The following is a 6983-nucleotide window of genomic DNA, read 5'->3' as shown; positions in this document are numbered from 1 at the left end:
GGCGGCTCTGAGCTGGGAGCGGCCTCTGCGCAGCCTGGGCGGCTTCGTCTGCGCCAATCTGCTCTTCTGGTGAGGCACGGTGGGGAGCGGGGGTATTGTACTGGGAGTTCAAAATTATGGTATTTGCTGAAAAACTATCATGTACTGAAAAGTATGCAAATACGCATGTAAATACATCTTCTTATTTACTTTCTATCACTCATGACCTGGGCCATGGAAGTGGAAGCATATTTTTATTTTGAGGCGAACAGTTAAGGAAGTGTCGCCAGCAAGCCCCAAAGTCAGTTAAGGCTCCCTGAGAGTGTCTTGGGTTTTGCATAGGCTGCATCAATGAGCTGCCGCAAAAATGATCCTGTATTTTGAATGCTTTTACAGCTTTTGATCGTACCTCATACAAGGCTTGAAATGATGTGACAGATATGATAATTATTGTATGCCCAGCAGCGCTAGTGTGGGTTGCCCCCAGCCACATGTTTCCACCACTCATAAGGGGGAGTCTTACTTTTCAGTCTGTCCAGTTCATCCCTATTAGCTGTGTGAGGGTTGGCACTGAGAAAGGACTTGGAAACCAGATTTAAAGAACTGGGAATAAGGGACTTATTTCAGCCTTATCCCTGCCACAGAGGTCCTGGCTGTGCGGACCCTTGCCCTCGCACCTCTTCTTCTAGGTGCTCCCAGTCATGGGACCTCCTGGTCGTGTTCTCCTGGCCCTGGCTGTACTGGCCATGTCTCTGACCAGGAAAGAGACTCTGGCCAGAGCTGCTTTCCTTACCCTTGTTCGTTCCCGTCTCTGGGCAGAGTATCACTGGACAGTGTCTGCTGGCTCCTCAGACTCGTTTGAGGGCCAGTGGGCACTGTCTGATGTGCTCTGCTCAGTGTCTCTCCTTGTTCATAACCTTTGACCAGCACCCCCGTCCTTGGTTTTTTTTTATTATTTGGCCCCAGTGATCAGTTGTCTCCTCTTCTGTAGCCTCCCCATCTGAGGGAAGCCGATAGGCTACTTATAAGGCTTAAGTCCATGTCCCTGAAGCTGGCAAACAGTCCTGGTCAACCTCCTCCTGGCCCTAGCTAAGCTGGTTGTCTACCTGGCTGCAACTGGCTGGGGTGCTCCCGGGACTGTGAGGCGTCTTCCAGTCTTCATCCTGTTGTATGGTGGAGGTGCCACACATTCAATTCAAGATGTGATGGAAACCAGTAGCAAAATAATATGCATTTTGTGTAATGTTTTTGTGGCTGACTTCCCATTTTGTGATGCGAGGTGTCTTCCAGTCTTTCATCCATTCACGTCTTCAGGCACAGTTTCACAGTTTTCCTGGAGCTGTTTGAGGGGCAGTGGTAGCCAGCCAGTGGGCTCTGCTGGGAAGGGGGCGGGGAAGATGTCTGGGGGGGTGCATGCCATTCTTTGGAGCACTTGACCTCTGCTACCATCCCTGTTGTCACTTCTGTTGTCCCCCTGGCCTCTACTGTTGTGTTTCCAGTAGCCACCCTGACTCAGGCAGGCTTGCTGTTTTCTTCATGGGCCCAACCCAGCACTGCTCAACCGCACAGGTAGGTCCTTTGGTGCTGCCTGTGCTCTCTTCAGTCTGGGGCAGCTTAACCTTTACAGTGGGCAGCTTGTTTAGGGACACAGGGGGATTTGGGGATTCACAGCAGAAAAATGGCCACATCTCAGTGATTCGTACCCATGGGAAATACTTGTGAGTTGTTTTTTTTTTGTGTGTGTTTTCCTGGCAAATACCTGTTGTTCTTTAAACACCAGTCATTCCTTTTCATGGAAGTCCCACTCGCCCATTGCCTGATGGTGTAACTTCTTCTGTGTATCTAATTGCTTATAGACCGTGAGGTATGTGCATGTGTTCTTGGGGCTTTCTCATTTAATACAACTGAGACTGGGGAATTAATTGTTTTTCCTCTTGTGATGCTAGGATTGCCTTTTTTTCCCTTCCTAGTCAATAGAAAAGACAAAACAAGCAAACAGAAGAACTCCATTTTGTCCTCTAAAACCTTGGCAGCACTCCTCTCTTTAAATAAGATGAGGTGTGGGTCGGACAGAAAGAATGTCTCGGTGTTAAGCATCTCATTGCCCAGAAAAATAGCATTGTTGAAGCTTATCAAAAACTCCTTGCTGTAAGTGCTGTTCCAGGCAGGTCCTTCATGTTGAAGAAAAGTACACATTTAGGCTGTCACTTTCTAGATACCTTAGAGACTTGTGAATTTCTCGAGACAGTAACTGGAAGGGCCCTAATGCCTAATGATGCACTTTAACAGAAGTACGTAATAAAATGGATATGTACACAGCCCAGCATATCTGCCTGTCTGTAAACGATTAAATACACAGAAGAACAGTTACACCATCAGGCAATGGGTGAGGGGGGCTTCCATGAAAAGGAGTGACTGGTGTTCAAAGAACAACAGATATTTGCCAGCAAAACACAAAAAACCTGCAAGCATTTCCTATGGGTACAGCCCAATGTGTATGTGCACTGTTACCTATATATGTGAATTTTATTCCACATTCCAGACAGAGGCGTTTACGCTTGTTTAGTCTGCATGTCTGACATTCAGTTGCCTAGCTAAAGCCCCTGGCAAACATTACAAGCAAGATGCGATTAACATGTTACTCATGTCTTAAGTTATAACCTGGCCACACATTCAGACCACACAATGGTGCAACAAAATGGGAAACAAGCTGTACATCCTTCAAGCCCCCAGGGTACCTTCCCAGCTTTCCCCACTTAGAGAGGTACCCCAGGGAATCTTGGAGTGCCTCCTTATAAGCAGGAAAGTTGGGGTTCCCAGCTCAGGCAGACCCTGTTGCCTGTGATCACGGAAGCAAGTCTGGCTGAGTACGGAAAGCTGATCACAGAGGATGGTCTGGCTGAGTGGTGAAAACAGGGCTTTCCCTGCATACTGGAAACCATCTGCAGAGTTCGCATCTCCCATTGTCTCACGCCATCAAGGGCAGGACAAGGGGCGATCAGCGTTTCTTCTAGTGAAGCAGATTGTCATGGTATAGCTTAAAGTACATTGAACAGGAAGGGAGGAATTTCTTGCTACAACAGCCAAAAGGGCAGGTGGGAAATCTCAGCCCATCAGCTGAAGTTGCGGGTGAAGTTAGGTAGTAGGGAGCACCATTTCTAAAGATAGGGGCAGGTGTGGGGGTTTTCCCTTCATTTCTAGCGCATAATGAGGAGGCTTCTCTCCCACCCCCCTAATTTCATCTCTGCATGTAATGGGAAAGTCTACCATAGTAACAAAACACAGGTTATGTAAATACTAATTTTGCAAACCTAAGCTCACTAAACAGGCTTCCTTGGAAAAAAAAAAAAAAAAAATTAAAACCTGCATATTGAAATGAAAACCAAAAAAATGAAAACCTGCATATTGTAGCTTTGTGCATAGTACATAAAAGCAGAAAAGTGAGAGAGTTTGAGTAGCTTTCCTAAGATCACAGTGGAAGCCTATGATGGTTCTAGGAACTGATCTTAGACCTACTAAATTCCAGTTCAGTATCTTAAATCAGAAGATCATTTTTCTCAGCGTCCCCTTAAAGTCAGGTTTAATGTTCACTTTAATATTTGAAACCATTCTAGTTTCTTCCATCAGCCTCCAAGTGTAATGGTATAATTTGCATGGGAAAATTTCAATATCTGATTGAGACATGCCCTACTAGTAGCATCTAGTAGGGCATGTTTGGTTTTTTTATTTGTTTTTATCTCTTACCACTTCATGGAGCTTAAATCAGTAAACAATTTGGAGCAGAGATTTAATAGGTATTTGTCATTTCTGTTTTCTCTGTTCATAAATAAATGTGCCACAGTATCCTTTTTGCCTTTTTTATTTCTGGTTTATAACTGAATGCATTTTTTGTTGTTGAGGATTTGTGTCTAAACCTGTGCGCCTTTTTGGTAGGAATTCTGTTTGACTTGCATTTCTTAAGTAACAGTATTTCACTTTATCTCCTGATCTAGTAGTGTGCTTACAAAACTGACTTTATTTTTTTTTTAAATTCCCTTATAATGCAATTTTCTCAATCAATTGTTATATACTCATTCCTTGCATGCTCTAACAACTGATGTTCTTTTCCAAATATTTTAAATATGCAGTAGAAGATTCTCCAAACCCAATCCAGCAAGTGTGTCATAAATACATTTTCTATGAAGAATTAGTATTTCTGTTAATTCTTCATACATGTTGTTGTGGGGATTTTCTTTTTTTTTTACCCTCCCTCCCCCTCTTCTCCCTTTCTACTTTCATTTTCTTCAGTATGAAACTTACTAAATGCTTTTAGAAATGTTTTAGTGTGTATGAAACAGTACACTGATAACAGTCCTTTACAACAATTGTAAGATGCTAGCTAGCCTCTTAGATATTATGGGTTTCAATACTTTTGTAAGATACCTGGGCCTGGGAATATAGGCTTGGAAAGGGTCTCCCATGTTTCTGCTCCAATAAATATGAGGTAGCTTGCCCTAAAACATCTCAGGGGCATATTACCTTTATTTATGCTGTGATAAGAGCATGCAGATGGGTAGTTACGGCATAGTGGCCAAGACACTTCAAGTTCACACGCTAGCTTAGCCCCAATGACTTGTTTGCGGGTCCATAACCTTTGATAACCTGCATATCTCTTGTTCATTTCCATATCTGAATTTTCATAAAAATATATTTTATGTAATACTGCTTTAGTGTGAGATTGTTTCCATTTGCTAGCTTTGGTTTTCATTTTTTAAATATGTATGTATAATAGCATAAATTACAATGGTGAATAGATTTAATTGATCACATCCCAAAGCTACTGCTGTTTAAAAATGCTTCCAGTTCGATAGGCTAAAATTGTTTGTCACAATTAACAATATCTATGTATGCAGCAGTTACTGTGTGTTACTGGGAGAAAATGGTTTTCTGTCTCTGCACTTGTGACTTGTATTACCTGATGCCTGAAAGATCAGGTTTTAAGTGGCTTAAAGTCGGATGTGGGATGAAGGGATCTGCTTCAATGTCACGTTAGTTTTGGCAAGGAGTTATACACAAGTCTAGTGAGGTTGCTGACAATCTTCATTATTATGGATCTGTTTTTTAAACACATCTTAATGGAATAAGACCGAGTGGAGGATGGGTGAGGTGGCTAGATTCTGTATCTATCCATGTGCTGACCTATTTTTGTTTGTTTTGGTCCTTGATGTTGCCATTAGATGCAGCCTTTTTATTCATCTGCTGAAAGAGCAATCTTGAGTGGAAGTGTTAACTCATATGTATGGGTTAACTGTATGTATATCACCTGCCTGGAGATCATTCTAAACAAATTCTTCCACCTGATGCCATGAAGCCAAACTAATATTCATAAAGGTAGTATAATGAGAAACACTGACTAAGCACTGAGAGAGATTTTGCATTTGTTGATAAAGTATTTGATCTGCTTTATGATTAGATGTCAATGCATTCCCTTCTTTATCTTATATTTATTTTTTTCTGACAGTTGGCATTTATAAATGCTAACTGTGCAAAGATCTTAAAGGAATTTGCAAATATTAGTTCAGTGCTGTCACTCCTGTGAGGTAGGGCGAATATAGGGTTAGGCTTTCACAGGCATATTTACAAGTTGTAAATATCATGATTGCAACATGCCTGCAATCCTGTAGAATGTGTACGCGTGCACTGAAATTTGTATACACAAATGCTATCAAAGGCTTTGTGTTGCTTGCCTCATGTTCAAAAACAAAGCTACCTGACATCATAATGACTGGAGATAGGATTTTTTTTTAAATTTATGTCTCTTGTGTAAGCAGGTCACCTCCACCCTAGAAGCTCACTGTTACAGGGTGCCCCCAGGGTTCAGTCCATTGGTGCCACACCTTAGTGTTAAATAACTTGGAGAGGGGGTTGTAGACTGAATTTAGTCACTGCTTTTTTCCTTATCTATGTCACAGACATCAAATAGTTCAGTCCTAGGCCCTCAGGCTTTCTACCTGCAAGGTCTTTTCTTGCCCTGGCTAATAGTCCTGGTTTTGTCCCTTCTGGGTCTTGAATCCAGAGCCCTCAGCTCCACAGACCAACAGGTTATCCACTGGGCCAGGCTGTAGCCTCCAGTCTTTGCTATCATGGTGTACCCCATGCCTCAAGTACTTGCAGTCCTTTTTAGGATTAGTTACTGCAGAGTCTTACGTCTCAACACTCAGTCTCCACATCTCCCCTTACAGTCCCATCCATTCCACTGGATGTTATTAACAGAGATTTTAATGAAACAGCCCTTCCACTCTGGGTTTCTCCCAAAGTCTAGATTCTATCTGGAACATAAACTTCACCCCCCTGGGCCCAAAAGGTATCAACGAAGAAAACCACTCAGCTTCCCTTCTATAATGGGATGACTGGCTCTGCGGGTGCGGAGAAAGCAGTGGACGTGATATGCCTTCACTTTAGCGAGGCTTTTGATATGGTCTCCCGCAACATTCTTGCAAGCAAGCTATGGAAATATGGGTTGGATGGATGGTCTGTAAAGTGGATAGAAAACTGGCTAGATTGTCAGGCTTGAAGGGTAGTAATCAGTGGGCTTGAAGGGTAGTAATCAGTGGCTCAGTGTCTCGTTAGTAACTGATATCAAGTGGAGTGCCCCAGGGATTGGTCCCGGGGCTGGTTTTGTTCAATGTCTTCATCAACAATCTGGAAGATGGCACAGAGTGCACCTTCAGCAAGTTTAGAGATCACACCAAGCTAGTGGGAGTAGTAGATGTGCTGTAGGTTAGGGCTAGGATTCAGAGAGAGATGGACAAATTGGAGGATTGGACCAAAAGAAATCTCATGAGGTTCAACAAGGACAAGGTACAAAGTCCTGCACCTAGGACAGAACAATCCCATGTACCAGTACAGGCAGGGGACTGACTGGCTAAGCAGCAGTTTTGCTGAAAAGGACCTAGGGGTTTCATAGTTTCTAGGGTCGGAAGGGACCTGGGCAGATCATCTAGTCCGCCCCCCTGCCATGGCAG

At 43.2% G+C, this 6983-nt stretch overlaps 1 protein-coding gene across 1 annotated transcript in view; it reads left to right on the top strand.

The window, feature by feature from the left end:
- Positions 1 to 6: 6 nt before the first annotated feature.
- The window catches only part of RETREG1 (reticulophagy regulator 1), a gene marked incomplete at its 3' end in the record, with an annotated part of 126272 nt that continues 119295 nt past the window's right edge, over positions 7 to 6983 (top strand). The window contains exon 1 of the mRNA XM_014521782.2: positions 7 to 69. The remainder of the gene's footprint in view (positions 70 to 6983) is intronic.

Source organism: Alligator sinensis, unplaced genomic scaffold, assembly GCF_000455745.1.
Source record: "Alligator sinensis unplaced genomic scaffold, ASM45574v1 scaffold791_1, whole genome shotgun sequence".
In the NCBI taxonomy this organism is placed as follows: domain Eukaryota; kingdom Metazoa; phylum Chordata; order Crocodylia; family Alligatoridae; genus Alligator; species Alligator sinensis.
This window is presented reverse-complemented; position numbering and strand designations above follow the sequence as displayed.